The following is an 18,399-nucleotide window of genomic DNA, read 5'->3' as shown; positions in this document are numbered from 1 at the left end:
ACTGGCGGGCCTTTGAGAGATACGTTGTATGAGCCTGAAGAAGGCATCCAGTCTAGAGGAGACCAAGAACACATTGAGGTGATTGCAACTTGCCCGATACTGCAACCCCAGTCACCTGGGGAACACTGTTGCCACCATCAGGCCAACCCCGTGAAACCCAGGCAGCCAGGCACTGTCTATGAGGGGGGAGATCTTCACACCGTCCCAGGTTTCCTAAGGAGAGCTACTGAGCCTGAGCCTGGCCCATCTAAGGCCAAGGAGAAAAAGGAGGAGAGTTATTCCAGGCAGGGTAGCAGAAGCCATACCATACCTGCCACCCTGTGCTGCCAGCCAAAGAGGACCCACCATCGCCATGTATCCCACCTGGGCTGCTCTGTGACTAATTCCCAAATAAAGGAGAATTTGTCACACTCCATGATTGGCTTATGTGGAAGCCTGAACGCAAGTTCCCAGGCCTTGTTATGTCTAAAAACCAACTCTGGTAGACCAGACCAGAATGAGTCTATAGCTCACACAGAGAACTATATGCCCTCCTGCAGTATCCGCGAGAAACTCTGCGACATGATAGAAGATGCCAGTACGAAAGTCTCTCCTGCCTCCTCTGGGGTCAAATGGCTGAACATGACCTGCATGGAGTCAAAAACCCTCACACAGGAAGATAATATCAAGTGGGAATCATACTTTACCTGTGAAGAGGCCCCGAAGCAGGAGCAGGAATTGTACACCACCTGTGAGGAGGCCCCGAAACAGGAACAGGAATTATATACCACCTGTGAGGAGGCCCCAAAGCAGGAACAGGAATCATATACCACCTGTGAAGAGAGCCCCAAGGAGGAACAGGAATTATATACCACCTGTGAAGAGGCTCCCATGGAGGAACAGGCCATCACTCCCAAAGGTGTTATGACCGCGGAAGAGGCATTCAAGCAGGTAGAGGCTTGGATAGAGGAAAGGATAGCCAGCCTGGAAAAGGACATCCTCCAGAGAAGGAACACCATCCAAGATGAGATCATCACCCATGAAGAGGCCACAACGGAGGAAGAGGTCATCACACATGGCCAGCCTCAGGATAGCGAGGCAGCTTCCTCCAGGCCCCGGCGTCGCCGCTGGAAAAGGGTGAAGAAGACAATCGTGAATGGCCTCAGGCGGCTGTGCTGCTGTTTGCCCCCTACGGAGAGAAGGCATGCCTCTTCTAAGAATAGGACTCCAGAGGAAAAAGATCGTGGAGTCACCCACAGAACCAGGTGGGTGCATTCATTCATTTCATGTTCTCCATACTTTTTCCCCCCTGGCCTCTGGGACACAGGAAGACTGTGCCCACTTGTCACTAAATCATTGGTTATTCAGAAAGACCAATCCCATAGAAACCCATCAAGTGTGACCTCAGGCTTGTTGAACAGAAAGTGGACAGCACAGATGCTGACCAAAGCAGGGAGAGGAGGAGACGGGGACATGGCCACAGGAAGCAAAGGTTCCTTGGAGAGGCGGTGGGGTGCTGCAGGGCCAGTGCAGTAAGTCCTGTGTGTTTCAAAGTCACTAAGAGTCTCCTACCCATGTCTTTCTGCTTTGAAGTCCTGAAGAGGACAAGCCCCAGCTCCATGGCTTGTGAGCCATGGGTTGGGGATCGGCCTGGCTGAGATTCGGAACGCCCTGCGGGGAAGCCAGGCCAGATGTGCAGGAGCCAGTGTGCTCAGGGATCCCGGATGCACAGGGAGAGCTGTCCACCCCAGCGCAGATCTGTGCAGGTAAAATCCCCAGCAGCAGGAGTTGGCTTTCCACTGGGTCTTGCGCAGAGAGGAGGATGGGGTGCAGAGGTACCCTAAAGCTGTATGTGCAACATTACCCCTTGCCTTGTCCCCGACTCTTTGTAAACGTCAGGGATTTCCCTAGGGTAGTGACTTGTCCTTTGCTCCCTGTTTCTTGGCAGGAAACATGATCTTTTCCACCAGGTGAGACTTCTCTCCCCATGCAGGTAGTTCCTAGTCAGCCTGTCCCACCTGCCCAAGATGGGTTTCCAGGTTGAGGATGAGGCCTACCAGGGCCCCTATGGGACTCCTTTAGAGGGCAGCCTCATGCTGTCCTTTAGCCAGAGACTCCCACACACCCCTAAGCCATTGCAGGTTTCATTGAGTCCTCGGACCCGACTCAGAAGGAAGCTTGGGAAATTCACAGCTGTGGAGTGACATCAAGGGCACTTGTGCCCTCTCTTGCCATCAAGTCTGTCCTCTAGTTCCTCACATCCTGCCTCTCTGTGCTTGCTCCTTCAGGACCACCAGTCACACTGGAAACTCCATCCCACACTCACCAACACGTGCCACAGCATGAGGCTGTGGGTGATGCTGTCACCAGGGTTGAACTAGAGACCCTTGTGACGGAGCAGGACCCTGCTGTGAGCCCTGCCTCACACCAGCTTCAGGGCTCTACCTGGAGCCTGCAATCAGCTGGACAAATGCACAAAGTTGCTTGAATTTCTTGAGACTTGGCAGGTTGCATAGGATTGCACAGGTAAGCAACACTGCACAGTCTTTGAGAGACTGTGGAAAGCCTTCCCTGTCCATCCCTATGTCCAATTGGCCAGATTTATCTTCTGTGCCGTTCTCCCTACACTGTGCTGGCATTGGTCACTGTGGGAGTGACAAAGAAGTCTGTGTAACTGACATGGATGGTGCATCTGTCAAAGTGTCCCAGGGCAACAAGGGTCCTGGCATAGTTGTCCTACGGGGTTTTCTAGATTCAACATGTCCAGATAGTGTTCCTACTGTGAAAACCCAACCATGTTTCTAATTTGGTCTGTTCTCTGAGTGATGGGAAGCTCACAGGATGGATATTTCACTTGCCTAATCGGAGAAGAGAGGGGTATCTTACTACACTCTGGGGTGAGGATTGCACCCCAGGGTCTCATGCTCCCCACCCCACCATGCACACCTATGGGAAGTCCATTCCATAGGATTCTTTGCTGGCCTCAGCCACTGGACCAGGCTGAGCTTCTCACCCAAAATCCAGGGGAACATCTTGGCGACTCCTTCAGCCTGGAAGGAGAGCTGGCCAGGCATCTCGATCCCCTAAAACAACTAGACTGCTCCCTGCCCTCCGTGCACAGAATATGGAGCATCCTGGTCAGTCTGTCTCTGTTTCTGTCTCTTCATGTACATAAGCAATTTCCTGGCATATCTCAGCTGCTCTAGCATTTCTTTCTTTTTTGCTTTTTCTTTTCCTTTTTTTAAAGATGTATTTATTATGTGTACACTGTCCTACCTGCATGTACACATGCAGGCCAGAGGAGGGCATCATCACATTATAGATGGTGGTAGCCACTATGTGTTTACTGAGAATTGAACTCAGCACCTCAGGAAGAGCACTCGGTCCTCCTAGCCTCTGAGCCATCTCTTTAGCACTTCTTTCCTTCCTTCCTTTATCCTTTTCTTTCTTTTTCTTTTTTTGTTTTCGGGTTTTTGAGACAGTGTTTCTCTGTGTAGGGTTGGCTGTCCTGGAACTCCCTCTGTAGATCAGACTGGCATTAAACTCAGAGACCAGCCTGCCTCTGCCTCCTGAGTGCTAGCATTAAAGGCTTGCACCACCATTGGCCAGCAAGCTCCACTTTCTTAAACAGGACCCACAGGGAATCCCCTAACACTGAAGATGACCTTAAGTGACAAACCCACAATGCAAACAGAAAATACAAATCACAAGTGGTAGAAATAGACACACAAAATTAAAACATAATGCATTGAATAACTCACTCTGAATAACAGACTCACAGATGCCAGCGACAAGAACACATTCCACCTACAAGAGATCCAAGTGGGCTTCTATTCCTTGACAGTGCTGCTAAGGTGTCACGTGCACATTTCCCTTTTCCTTTCCGACATTGGTTCTTTCTCCTTCCTTAGGAAGAACAGTATTACTGGGAATTGTTTTGTTTACTGGTTTTAAGTTTCACACAGTCTCAATCAATAACTTGGGGTGAAATGACATCAATGTAGACCAGGCTGGCTTTTCCTTCCTGAGGACCCTGCTCCCTCAGTTTCCCCTTAGGAACACTGGAACACTGTCAGCATTTGGCTTTCAGTCAGGGTCTCATATCTCAGGCACTCCACCTTGTAGCCAAAGATGCTCTTGAGCAGGATCCTCATCTGCCTCTCTCTAATTTCCAATGGCAAACATTCCAGATTTCAACCACTCTGTCCTGTCAAGCATGAAAAGCTCAAGGCCAGTGTAGGCAAGAATAAGTCCAGGCTGAGTGAAATGTAGAAAAATATGCAAATTATAAATATTTGGAAGCATCAGATCTGGACCCCGGGGTGAGGGAGATGTAGGTAAAGTGGAAGAGTGCAAGGAAAGGACCTTGTGAAAAGCTGACATGCCAGCATCCTTGTCTTCTTAGGCCTGCTAGTGAAGAGAGGTAGATGTGGAAGCTTGCGGCCTGAGGTGACTGAGATACACTGTCTCAAAAAATATGGTGAGAAAGCATTTGATGAATATTCCTGGCCTAGGTGTGTGCTCAGTGTGATGATACACACACACACACACACACACACACATACACACACACCCGCACCTCACCTCTGTGGTCATGCCTGGACCATGCACAAATACACATATTCCTTTTAAAGTTTTCTAACCTGGCCTTGCCCTTTCCTTCTCACTAATGTCTATACTTTATACTCATTTCCCTTTTTTCTTTTTTTTCAAATCACATAACTTGGTTCCCAAGGTGACCTATCATTTCCTTTCAATGAGATAGCCTTTTCTTCCCCTTCAATTGATTTTACTCCAGTATTCTGTGTACAGTCCAGGCTGCCAAGGGCTGCTGATCCTCCTGCCTTCAGCCAACTGATCCTCAGAGATATAACTGTGTTCCTAGCCTTTGTGATTGTTTTTTTTTTTAATCATCTATGTAGTTGTGGATGACCTTGAATTTTTAACTCTTCTGTCTTCAGCTATCAAATGTAGGGGTTACAGGATTTACCCACCAAGCCTTGTTTCTTGGTCCTGGGGAACCAAGCCAGGCCTTCCTGCACACTGGACAAGAGCTGTCCCAGCTAGTAGTCTGACTACTCCTGTAGCTCAGGCTAGCCTGGGGCTTCCTATGGAGCTGAGGAAGACCGCGAATTCTTGATCCTCCTGCTTCTATATTCCTTCTATGGAGTTACAGCTCTGCTCCACTGGCCTTGTGTTTTCATTCTTTTTTATGTTCTTCCTTCCTTCCTTCTTCTTCTTCTTCTTCATTTTGTTGTTGTTGTCGTTTCTTCAAGACAGGGGTTCTCTGTGTAGCCTTGACTGTCCTGAACTCTCTTTGTAGACCAGGCTGGCCTCAAACTCAGAGAGATCTGCCTGTCTCTGCCTCCCAAGTAGTGGGATTAAAGGCATGTGCCACCACCGCCCGGCCTCTTACTTCCTTTCTAGATTACCTATTTTTTCCTACTTGGAGTATTACGAAGCACTACAAACATGAGGTCTAGCCAGACTTCCCCCTTCCGAAGATTGTGAGCTGTGAGCTTCTTGGGAAGAAGGGAAAGAGGCTGTCCCAGTGCCATGTCCTATCAAGAAATCTCAGGTCGGTGTGCCCAGTTTTCAGGACTATGTCCTTTCTGTGTTCTGACTAGCAGCCCTTAAGTTGACCTCATTGGATTCCTCTATGTAGCAGCATCAGAGAGAAAAGAAGGCAGAAGCCACTGAGAAGCCCTGACAAACCCAGGAAGACTGAGCATCCCCTCTGCTGTTTGAAGGTCTAGTCCCCTCAGCCCTTGGGCGATCACATCCCCTCACATTTAGCCAGTTCTAGGGAGGTTGTGGATATTTCTTAGGACTAGATGCTACAGCTAGGGTGAAGCTGTATGCCTGGAACCCCAGAACTCTGGAGGCTTAGACAGGAGACTAGCCATAAGTTCAAGGCCAGCCTGGGCTATATAGGGAGCTGTAGTCTAGCTTTGATGGCAGTGTGATACCCCTACTCTCAAACAACAAGTGAGCAACCGGCCTAGTGCTATAGCTCGGTGTGGTGTACCTAGCATACCGGAGGCCCTGGTTCTTTCTGGCCCAGCATAACACAAACTGAGGTGATGCATGCCCAGAATCCCGGAATTAGGGGCAGGGACAAGAGGATCAGGCAGTCGAGGTCATCTTCCAGCACAGAGTTTAAGGTCAGTCTAAGATGCATAGCACTCTATTGAAAAACAAGCACCAGCACCACCCAAATCTTAGAAATGAGTAACATAGTGGCTATGACAACCAGATGTTCTTTGTGGACCAAAGTCTTACAGGACGGAGAGAAGAAAACTGAACATCCAGATTTGCAATAATGCTTTCCTGGGCTCACGTCTGGAATTGGCCTGAGCATTGAGTTGTTCCCCACTGCTCAGAGGTGAGATGCTCAGTAGGTACCCCCTGCTTGTCCTGTGGGAGGCAGTGGGGAGCTGTACAGACAGTGCTCTCTGCTGGGCCTGTGGAAGGCAGTGGGGAGCTGTGCAGACAGTGCTCTCTGCTGGTCCTGTGGGAGGCAGTGGGGAGCTGTGCAGACAGTGTTCCCTGCTGGGCCTGTGGAATGCAGTGGGGAGCTGTGCAGACAGTGCTCCCTGCTGGCCCTGTGGGAGACAGTGGGGAGCTGTGCAGACAGTGTTCCCTGCTGGGCGTGTGGAAGGCAGTGGGGAGCTGTGCAGACAGTGTTCCCTGCTGTGCCTGTGGAATGCAGTGGGGAGCTGTGCAGACAGTGCTCCCTGCTGGCCTTGTGGGAAGCAGTGGGGAGCTGTGCAGAAAGTGTTCCCTGCTGGCCCTGCAGGAGACAGTGGGGAGCTGTGCAGACACTGCCCCCTGATGATCTTATGGGAGGGAGGGGGGAGGAAGGTTTGCAGAGCATGGAGACCCCCACCTGGCCCAATAAGGAAGGCAGTAAAGCTGCTGGCCCAGCACCCTCTCACAAACCCTGAGGTGGTACCTCTCCCTGGGGCCTTTCTAGGGCAGCACTGTGTCAGTACACCTGCTTTGCTGGAGTCCCTGCTTCAACTCATGACAACAAGAGGGGCTGGGGAGGAGCTTGTTCTGTTTCCCCATCTAATAGGATTTGTTGTCCTTCCTTCCTTCCTGTTTCTCATTAAGACCAATATGAAGGAAGAAAGTTCCTTTCATACCTCGGCTGCCAGCGGCATGTCCCTGGAAGAAGATGCATTGATACTCTCTGCTGTCCCTGCCCCTGCTCTCCATAATGAGAGATGGCTGGGCTGCAAGTCATAGTGTGAACTCCACACCCTGGGTAAGATTTAGAAACACAGGCGGGCTGGGAGGATGACTCGGCCAGTCTGAACAGTGCCGCCATCCCGTGTGATAGGTGAGTTAATTCTCCAGATTGCAAGGAAAAGAGCTGGCACGCTGCCTGAATGAAGCCTGTCACCAAGCACATGGAGATGGAGGTAGGTGCATCTCCTTTTTTACGTTTTTGTTGGTTTTTTTCAGACAGAGTTTCTCTAGTTAACCCTGACTATCCTAGAACTCACTGTATAGACCATGCTGTCCTAGAACTCACCAAGATGCCAATCTTCTGCCTCCTGATTGAAGGCACATGTCCCCACCACCTAGTCAGATAGGTGTGTCTCAACCTCCATGGTCTTGAGACTGTCTCTGCCTGAAACAGAAGGTGTAGAGAGCCTGGGAAGTGACATTTGAGACTGAACACATGTACCACACATGCGTAAGTTTGAACACACATGTGCATGTATACAAAATCACACATGCACAAGTACACAAGTAAACACATAAGTACATGTGTCTGTATACACATTAGGCAAAAATAGTGATAAGTATGCATAAGTCAGTTCAAGCTCCAGGGAGCCCTTTGGAAGGCCTGACCTCCTTTCTGCATCATGGTGGTCAAGATGTAGGAGAATGTGACATGAGGTGTTGCCAAGGACACTAGGGTGCTCTGCTAAGGATGCTGGGTTGTTGACAGAGCCTGCTATGCCAAGCTTTGGGCAACCTTATTAATGCTCACTAGATTTAGTTTGTGGTCTGACAAGGTGATCCCAGATTGTTAGCACTGAGTCACCTGGATGTCTTACCTCTCTGCAGCATGGGACCCATCACCTGTCAGAAGCCGAGGCAGATGGTCCTGGACAAAAGAGAACAGGACATACGGATGAGTTCTCCTGACAGTAACCAATAACCCCGTGCCCCCAATGCCCAAATGTTTGCAATATGTCTTTTATGTTGGAAATAAAATAACATTGGTAAATTGGCGTTTTTAGTTTTCAGACAGGTTCTTTTACGTGCATCTCTGCATTAGCTGGTCTGCTACTGTGTAGCCTGTGCCAGCCTGAAAGCTGAGGCAGTCTGCCTCAGTTTCCTCAGTGACTGGGATCATAGGTGTGCTATTTTAGTGAGAATTTTGGGTTCTGTAAAGATCCAGTTATATGAATATGTTTTTGTTTTAATCCCTTCTATGAGAAATGGGGCTGCCTCAGATTCTCCACAACCACTAGCTACAATCTCATGCTGTAGGAGGGGCATAATTGTTGGCATCTGTAGATAGCTTGCCTTTAGAGTTCTAGGTACGTGAGAGGGAAAAACGGGGGAGCCCTAAGAGGGCTACTGGTGGCTGCTGCTTCCCCTGCAGCTGCTGGTCCCTGCTGTTGCTGCTGGATGGATTGCTAGACTGCTACATTGCTGATTGGAGATATTGTAATGATAGAGATTGGACTTTCCCCAAGGAACTCGGTGCCCCTAATCAGCAGGAAGGAGTCCACAGTGATCTATGCCCCACCCCCATCTCTAACCTTTCTTGACTGGCTAGTGTTTGTGGAGATGGAAGGAATTGTGGTGGAGAAAGATAGTGGATATAAGAATCCAGTAAAGTAGCTCAGATGCCCAGTTACATAGTGCAGCTAGGCAAAATGGAAAGCTTTGTTTATATTGCCACAAGGGAATAAGCAATGAATATTCTGCTTCAAGACATCAGCAAAACCATTTATTGTGGCTCCTGATACTGGGTTCCTTCTTACTTTGCTCCTAGAGAGGATTTTCTATTTTCTCCTCTTCTTTTTCCTATATTCTGTTTCAAAAATTTTGGGGTAATGGTTGAGCAGGTTGTAAAAATTTAAGTGGATAGGAAGGGCATCTGAGAACCAAATATAAATGAAGAGGTTAAGCCAAAAGGAGACTCTATTCTCTCCTTTCTGAAAGGCTTATAGAATTTTGTTATGCAACTGGAGAGGTTGGGGTTAGAAATGGAATCACTTGGATAAAGCGAAAAGCATCAAAAAAAAGGGAGAAATACAAAGCTCAGACCCGAAGACTGGGCGAGAGAGCAGGAGCTTCCAGCAGAATGAAATATTTAAACCTGTGTAGAAGGCAGATCTCAGATCCACATAGCACCACACACTTGTGGTTTCAATCTCCTGGGTCGGATGGGAGAGCAAGGAGTGTGGCCAAGAGGAGGCGGGAGGCCATGCATGGTGACAGGGTTAAAGAAAGCAGCCCATTTTGAGAGAAAAGGTTAATCTTGAGACAACTGCACTACCAGAGGACAGGTGGCCTGGGATTACAAACTCACCACCGGGGAGATCCAAGATGGCCGTACCCAGTGCACTTGGCTTCTGAGAAGCAGGCCCAAAGTGATTGCAGTGATTAAGAACAAGCAGTGCCAGCCTCTGGCCACTTGGCTATTCCTGCAGCCCAGGGAAAGCTCCCGGGTTCATGGATGCTGGGTCCCAACCTCTGGCCACCCTATCTAAGGAAATGGTTGCAGACTCGGATGCATGGCTCCGTCAGCCTCCCCTGAAGAGACCAGCCAGATCTCAGAAGCATACAAGATCTTATCCCATAAGGACAGCTTCAGCTCAGAGACCATGGAGCAAGGGAGCGAGTGGCAGGGCTGCTGGTGCTGGTTGATTCACCAGTGAGAAGATGGCTACTGGGTCCCTGAAGAGACCTGCTGGTCCTCAAAAGCACACAGACTGGACATTCGCACTCCAACACCCTGACTGTGTAACTATTAGGGATACAGCCACCTGAGGAGAATGCAGGTCCTCTTGGCTTTAATACAATGGCTTTTTATATCTACATAACCCTCTTCTCCTCCTAATCTCCCTCCACCTCCTCTTTCCTTTGAGATACAGCCTCATGGGACATGCACTGACTTGCACTCTTGTTGTAACAGAGGATGACCTTGAATTTCTGAATTTCCTGCCTCCACTTCCCCAAGCAATGGCATTATAGGTGCCCACCTTAATCCACTTTTCTCAAACTTTCCAGGGTCTGTATATATTTGTTACTTTGTCTCACTGTGTCATTGTAGAGGAGGGGACTCTACTGCAAGTCTTCTCTACTGGAGAAGAAATCTCCAGGAAGTCATGGCACAAAAGTAGTAAAAAGAAAAAGGAAAAAAAAAAAGAAAAGAAAGAAAGAAAAAGAAAAAATAATTGGCAGCACGGGGTGCTGTAGAGAAAGCCTAGTAGATCAAGGACAAATGGGATGCTTTTGAACTTAGACGCTGCGCAGGCTCAGCATCTTTCTAGGTGTCTCAAGCTCCCTTGAGCCAGGTTGCCTGGCTGTTGGCTGGGCTCAGGGTGAACCATGGCTGCCTCACAGGCCATCTTGCCTCAGCTCGAGTAATCTCCCCTGCGCAGGAGCCAATTGGCAGCACAGGCTCTAGGGGAGTCCTGCTGGATTCCCGGTTCTGTCTGGGTCCCCAGAAGCAAGGAGCTGACATCAGATGCAGCCTGTGGCGCAAGGCACAGCACAGGGGCATCAAGGGGCGCACTGTGGGTGGTTCAGGGACAGTATCAAATCATTCCAGATTTCTCTCTCATTCTTCTAAGAAAACCATAGTATAGCTCCAGGGATGTCAACAGCAAGAACTAAGTCAAAAACACAATCTTGGAGTGGTGTCGTAAAATGGACTTGGACCTGAAGTCCCGTGTGGGTCCCAGGTGCTCACAGCACCCTTCGGTCTTCTAACAGGGCAATGCAGAGATGCTCAGTTCTCTACTGCATGTCCACCACAGCCCATTTGTGTGTCCACACTGACCGACCCCAGCCCTGGGCACAGCCCACCACGGGGCAGGAAAGAGCCAGACCGGTGAGGCCGCCAACTTTGAAGAGAAGGGCCTCTGAAGGGCCAGGAGCATGGTGTGAAGATCCAGGAAAGAGCCTGGTCAGACAGCACCCGCTGGGCAGTGCTGTGGGACAGAGGTTAATGCACCTCTATCCACTCTTTTCACTGCTGGAAGACAGTGGGATGCGAGGTTCTCTGGGCATCAGAACTTCCTTCCGTTGTTCCTATACAAGGCAGATAGCCAAGTCATTGTGTTTGTGGTGGTTTGAAGGTGAAGCTGTTACGGTCTGAAAGTCACCACCAGAAGACCAGCACTCACACATGCAATCAGCAAGCGTGTTTTTATTTCGCCAAAGTAAAAATCCTGCACGCAGGGGGTCAGCCACTTTACAAAATGCCTGTCAGCAGCTCTCTCTTTTGTGTTTCCTTAAATTTCTATTTCTTCTCTCTCTCTCTCTCTCTCTCTCTCTCTCTCTCTCTCTCTCTCTCTCTCTCTCTCTCTCCTCTCCTCTCCTCTCCTCTGTGTGTGTGTGAGAGAGAGAGAGAGAAAGAGAGAGAGAGGAGGAGGAGGAGGAGGAGAGAAAGAGCGCACAATTTAGGGGAGAGATCAAATTAGTTAAGTTTTTGAGAAGCACAGAATTTTCACACAGTGTCTTACTTTTCCTATTGCTAAAACACCTGAAAAAAAATAAGTGAAAAGGGTTTGTTTTGGCTCAGAGCTCCAGTCTGCCATGGCAGGGAGTCACAGAGCAGGGGCTGGGCTCACAGTGTGCCTACAGCCATGGGGGCAGCCAGCAGGCAAGAGTGATGACTGCCTGTGCCCAGCTCCTTCCTCCTTATGCAGTCCCAGGGTCTCCCCTCTATTCACCTAACAGGGAATGTCCCACAGACACACCCAGGGGCTACCTCCTCCTCCTCCTCCTCTTCCTCCTCCTCCTCCTTCTTTCTTTTTCTTTTTGAGACATGGTTTTACTCTGTAGATTTCAATGTCACAATACTCCCTATGTAGCCCAGACTGGATATGAACTCACAGAGATCCACGTGCGTCTGCTCTCAGTGCTGGTGGCCTGTGCCACCACACCAAACTTAAACAAATTAATTGTTGCTAGGATTTATCTCAGATGTAGGACACTGCCTAATAAGCATGAAGTCCTGAGTTCAATCTTTTGTAGTACAAGTGAGAGAGAAAGAAAGAGAGAAAGAGACGAAGGAGGATTCACTTAAAATGTTTAAAATAAAGACAGGACTAGAAGGTACTTAATTTGGTAGAGTCTTACCTACCCAGGATGCATAAACACATGGACTCAGTTCCCGTCACCACAGAAACTGGGTGTCTTACTCAAAGTTCTATTGCTGTGGACACCTCTTGATCACAGCAAGCCTTCTAAAAAAGAAAAAAAAACATTTAATTGGTCCTTGCCTATAGTTTAAGAGGTGTAGCCCATCATTAGGGTGGGGAGCATGGCTGTATGCATACAGTCATGTTACTGAAGAAGTAGCTGAATTCTACATCCTTGAAAACAGACTCTGGGCTTAGAATAGACTTTTTGAAGACTCCAGGGCCATCCCAGTGCAACTCACTCCCTGAGGACTAAGCACTCATATAGATGAGGCTCTGGGGCCCATTCTCCTCCACACCACCACACTGTGGATGCTGCCACAAGCCTTAAGCCCAGGATTCAGGAGGCAGGGGAGGAGGATTAGGAGTTCAAAGACACCCTCCACTCTGTATGAAGTCAAAGGCCAGCCTGAGCTCCATGTGGCTAAATACATAAAGAGATAGGTGATAGGTACAGTCATAGATACGTAGACAAATGATGTTTTACATATTTGTAGAAATTATAAAATAAATATCTGACTCTATAGCCCAAGCTGACACAAACTCTGAATGAACTCCCTGCTTCTGCCAAATATGTGCCACTACATTGTCTTTCTTAATTACACTAGCATTTGTTTATTCTCTGACAAGTTCATACATATAAGCCGTGTGTCTTGATAACATGCACTCCCAACTACCTCGTTGCCCCCCAGGCATTTCCAGCCTGTCCCCTTCCACCCTTCCCATCCTCTCCTTTTCCCTTTTGTGGATAACCTACAGTGCCCACTTCATGCTGCCTATTGCAATGTCGACCTCTATATACTGTTGGCTTGATCGTGTGTGGGTTAGTACAGCTTCAGGGAGTTCAGTTCCATGGCCCTGTCATGTCGGGTAGGCAGCATTTCCCAGCACTTCTCCCCCCTCTCCTGCTCTGACATTTATTAGTGTGGCGAATGAAAATGTAAGTTGGAGGGAACTTGTATTTCAATTTAAAGTTTCCACTGATCCAACAGGCAGCAATGTCAGACACACCTGGAAATTTCAAACAATTAATTTGCCTTTTATAAGTTCCTTCATTTTAAAGACGTATTTCATTTATATGTGTAGGTGTGCCTGTGTGTGTGTGTGCCTTTGTATGTGTAAGTGTATGTATGTATATGTGCCCCATGTGTGGAGGTGTCTGCAGAGGCTGGAAGAGACTGTCAAGCCCGTACAGCTGGAGTTGCAGGTGGTTGTGAGACCACACCAGTCATTAAGAAACGGAAGCAGAGGTGCAATCCCAGCACTCCAGGAGCCAGAGGCAGGTGGATCTCTGTGAGTTCTAGGCCAGCCTGGTCTACAAAGTGAATCCAGAAAAGCCAAGACTACACAGAGAACCCCTGTCTCAAAAAGCCAGAGAGAGTGGGAGGGAGAGGGGGCTCTCTACAAGCAGTCTGATGAAGGCTATTCCTAAATTAAGGTTCCCTCTTTCCAAATGACCCCAGTTTCAGTCAGGTTCAATAAAACAAACAAACAAACAAAACACTGCACTGACCCTTTTGCCTTGCCCAGGTTGCTCCTGCTGGGTACTCAGTGTGTTCATGAGCAGACGTTTTACCTTACTAACCAACACTCAAATACTCCCAACACTCAAAAACTGCTATAAACATCTACCCACAGGAACACAAAACTGTCAGGTCACTCATTCTCTCTTCTGTCTCCCTATGGATCTGCACATTAATTCTGTCCCCCAAAAACTGTTATGGCATCTAGTAGACTTTGCTTACTGTCATCATGGCCACCCACTAGCCAGTTTGGGTAGGACAATGCTGCAGTATACACTTATGCCAAATAGGATTAAAATCCAGCAAGGAAATGGTGGTGGCTGCTGAGGCAGCAGTGCACACCTTTAATCCCAACACATTAGAGGCAGAGGCAGGAGGATGTCTATGAGTTCAAGGTAACCCTGGTCTACAGAGCAAGTTCCAGAACAGCCAAAGCTACAAAGAGAAGTCATCTTGGAAAAATAACAAAACAAAACAAATGAACAAACAACCAAACAAAGGCTTTGCACTCACTTTGCCTAACTCCAGGTGACATCTTTAATCTTCATCCTCACGGATCAATGAGGTCAGGAGTCCCTGTCTCAGGCTCACTTCTAGTGACTGAATGAAACTGACCTCACTGCTCCTAGGGTTGGTGAAGGAGGAGGTTTTCATTGTAGATCTGAGGGAGAGAACAGCCAGAGATCTGCAAGAGTCCAGACTGAACACGGCCAGCACACTGAACCGGGCCATGAGAGAAGGAGATGAGAGACCTAGAGAGGAAGAGAAGAGAGAGGGAAAAGGAGAGACAGCAAAGGGACAAAGAAAGGCGCCGAGGACCAAGAGAGCACATAGGCCACAGGGCTGCACTATGTAGGCATCAGAGAGTGGGGAAAGGGGAGCAAACTCACAGGTTGGAGAGGTTTGGAGTGTGGGGTGGGGTAGGGTGGGGGTGAACAGGGCTGAGAGGAGCCAGGGCTCTGTAATAAGCACTTGCCAGGCTGAGAAAGACTGGAGACCAGCCTCCTCCCTGCTGGTGAATAGACACCTCAGGTAGCCATTCCTCCCAGGTTGATTTGAGACCCCAAGCAATGACCACCGAATGTAGAGCTTCCTAAGTCTTTCACATCTGAGTTGAGAAAAGTGTCATCATTCTCAAACACCTGCACCAATAGCTTGGGTAGCTTTAAGAATTAGAAATAATGAGTGAAAGTCATAACTTAGTGGTATAGTGCATTTAGCAGACCAAATCACTGATCAATACCCAGTGAAAAGAGAAAAAGAATTCACTCCCACGAGTGCCAAGATGACCTTAAGAGTGCATCCAAAGGCAGGCTTCCAGTCTTCTTTCCCTGGAAAGACGTCACAGCCAGCTGTGAGCCATCCCATGTGGCTGTAGGGACCTACTGGGGTCCTCTGCAAGAGCAGAGGATGTTCTTAACTGCTGAGCCACCTGGGCAGCCTCAGCCTTTACTCTTGACGCTGCTTTGCTGCTGTTCCTTCTATCCTCCATCTCCAGAGTCACCCCGTCCGCGGGTCTTTTCCTATGATCCCATTTTCCCTCTTGGCTCAGCCTCTTGGGTAACCCAGAAGCTCCTGCGTGACATTTTTCTTGTCTCACCCCTTAGGTCTGCTCTGTCCTTTCCTGCAGAGGAGCTGAGAGCACAGATCCTGGGGTCGATTCTACTAGATTCCTGTCTTGTTTCTTGACAACCAGGCAGTGGTAGCTTTTAATCTGAGCACTAGGGAGGCAGAGGCTGGCTCTCTGAGAGTCGATGCCAGCCTGGTCTACTGAGGAATTCCAAGACAGCCAGGGGTGAACAGAAACCCTAGATCAAAAAAAAATTACCAATTATGAAACTTACGGACCACAGAGGAAGAAGTTTAGAGAGGCGGTTGTTATAATTTGATAGGCTGGCATTTAAACAGGGAGGCTGTAGGAAGCCAGGAGAAAGAGAGCAAAGCCAGAGCTACAGTAGAGTAGGAGGATGTCTTAGTCAGTGTTCTGTTGCTCTGAGGAGACACCATGACCACAGCAACTCTTATTAAGGAAAATATTTAATTGGGGCTCGCTTATAGTTTCGGGTTGTGGTTTCATTACTGTTATGGCAGAAAACATGCCAGCCTGCGGGAAGACACGGTGCTGGAGAAGGAGCTGAAGGTTCCACATCTTGATCCACACGCAGCAGAAGACTGATTTGAGCTTCTGAGACCTCAAAGCCCACCCCCACTGTGATGCACTTCCTCCAACAAGACCACACCTACTCCAATAAGGCCACACCTCCAAATAGTGCCACTCCCTCTGGGCCCAGCATTCAAATGAATGAGTTCCATGGAGCCCATAACTGTTCAAAGCACCGCAGAGGGGATTCAGGAAATAAGGTAAAGTCAATTCAGTCATCAAGAGGCCTTTAAAGGACCTATGACAAAAACTGGGTGTGCAGGCTACTTTTATGTCATCTTGAGGCAAGCTAAAGTCCTCTGAGAGGCACGAACCTAATATGCTTCCATAAGACTGGGCTGTAGACAAACCTGTAGGGCATTTTCTTCTGATTGGTGTGAGATGGCCAAGCCCACTGTGGTTGATGCCACCCCTGGGCTACTGGTCTGGGTGCTGTAAGAAAGCAGGTTGAGCGAGCTGTCAGGAGCAAGCTGGTAAGCTACACTCTTCATGGCCTCTACATCAGCCCCTGGTCCAGGTTCCTGCCTTGTTGGTTTGCTTTCCTACCCTGGCTTCCTTCTATGACAAACAATGATCTGGAAGCAGAAGCCAGATCCATCTTTTCTTCCCCAAGTTGCTTTCCTGAAGTTAGCTGTGTGGGTAGGGGACGGAGGAGAGCGAGTAGGAGGGGCAAGAGGGGCTTGGGAGTGGGCGTTGCTGGTAAACTCAGTTGGCCCAAGTCAGGTCTCCAGAGTCAGTCACTTAGTCACATACAGCCTCTAGGCAGAGGTGCTCCTTTAGGAGATGCAAATAAACAGGGACATGTGTCTTTCCCCAAGGTCTAGACTTCCTGCTTCATCAACCCCCTTTCTTCAGGCTCTCCTCACACACTGGGAAGGGGCTGTGCAGGCAGGAGGCACTGGGAAGAACACAAGCTGAACCTGAAGGGAACTCTGCGCCTTCTTGCTGGGTTTGCGGCTCCACCATGGCTGGGGACTATGAAGAGGCCTCCCTAGAGTCTGACCTCACTGGGTCTCCCGGGTGGTGATGTCACCTGCTGCTATGCCTGTCCCTGAGTCTCCAGCCACACTGACATCACCCCTGTTGTCTTGGGCTCTGTGGTGGCCTGACAAAAGCTCCAGGATTTGAATATGGAGAGTCCATTCCTCCCTCAGAATCTCTTCCCATGTGGGGGAAACCTTTCTCTGTCTCAGCCTGACTTCTGTCCCCTACAGTTATAAGCTCCACTCAGCACTTTGCGCCTCTAACAAACCGCCTGGAATCTAGGACTCATCCATCTAAACTGGGACAATGGATTAATAAAAGGGGTGGAGGGAGCATCCCCCTCCTGAATTTTGCTAGACTGTGAGAAAGTTGAGAAGTCAGTGCATCTTCTCATTGTTTCCAGTATTTGACCTTCTCAAGGCTGCCCCTGTTTCCTTCTGCAGATTCATACTGCTTTCTGAAATTACCAAATATTTCTCTGCTCTCATTACTGCTCCATTTCTTAGAATCTGTAGAGATGTGTCTTCTGGTGTGCTGGCAGCCCCATGTACCTCCAGGATGGTGCTGCTCAAGGTAAATCAGAGTCAGGACTTTCAGCGAATCCCAGGGGAGGAGGCAAAAGGCTAAAGACAAGTGGATCTTTAGCAAACAATGATTTAGTGAATGACACCAATGTGATAAAGCCTCCATAAAACCCAAAAGGACGGTTTACTATGGGAGCAGCCAGATGCTGAACACATGGAAATTCCTCGGTAAGTGCTGGGTCTGCAGCTACAGAGGTGTTAGCCACACTCCTCCCCACCTTCCACCATCCCTGGATCAAGGCAACCAGAGTCATCTACTTATGACTTGTGTTGTCACTTCACTAAGCAGCTAAACTCTTGCGTGATAACCCTGATGCAGGGCAATACAATAAGATCAGCTGCCTGTCAATCAAGAACACAGCAACTCTACTTATAACTTGATCTCATATATTTAATCATCACTAAACTGCTGAGCTCAGAGATTCCTCTCTTTTAAAAGAAATCTATTTATTTATTTATTTATTTATTTATTATATGCTCGTCTATGTGAATGTACATCTACCCGCCAGAAGAGGGCATCAGATCTCCTTATAGATGTTGTGAACCACCATGTGGTTGCCAGGAGTTGAACTGAGGACCACCTGAAGAGCTGTTACTGCTCTTAACCTCTAAGCCACCTCTCAAGCCCAGAGATTCCTTCCTTGAAAGGTTGGGTGTCTGTCATGTGTCAACTTCTTTCACGGCAAGGGTGACTACTGGACATTTCTTCTGATATCTGTCTTAATGCTTCTTTTCTATTAAATTTGAAAAGTTGTTGTTGGTTT

General features: G+C 48.6%; 2 long non-coding RNA genes across 2 annotated transcripts in view; both read left to right on the top strand.

The window, feature by feature from the left end:
* LOC311587932 overlaps positions 1-8,213 on the top strand; it is a 32,565-nt gene extending 24,352 nt beyond the window's left edge. Inside the window, exon 3 of the long non-coding RNA XR_014776020.1 lies at positions 8,062-8,213. This is a non-coding gene — a long non-coding RNA (uncharacterized lncRNA). The remainder of the gene's footprint in view (positions 1-8,061) is intronic.
* On the top strand, positions 896-6,226 carry LOC311587925. Its single transcript, XR_014776014.1, has 4 exons — positions 896-1,244; positions 1,573-1,745; positions 2,268-2,505; positions 5,610-6,226. It is a non-coding gene; the product is annotated as an uncharacterized lncRNA (long non-coding RNA).
* Positions 8,214-18,399: the final 10,186 nt, after the last annotated feature.

Source organism: Acomys minous, assembly GCF_964271855.1.
Source record: "Acomys minous genome assembly, chromosome: 17".
Classification (NCBI taxonomy): Eukaryota; Metazoa; Chordata; class Mammalia; order Rodentia; family Muridae; genus Acomys; species Acomys minous.
The sequence above is the reverse complement of the archived record's forward strand: the minus strand, read 5'-3'. Positions and strand labels throughout refer to the sequence as shown.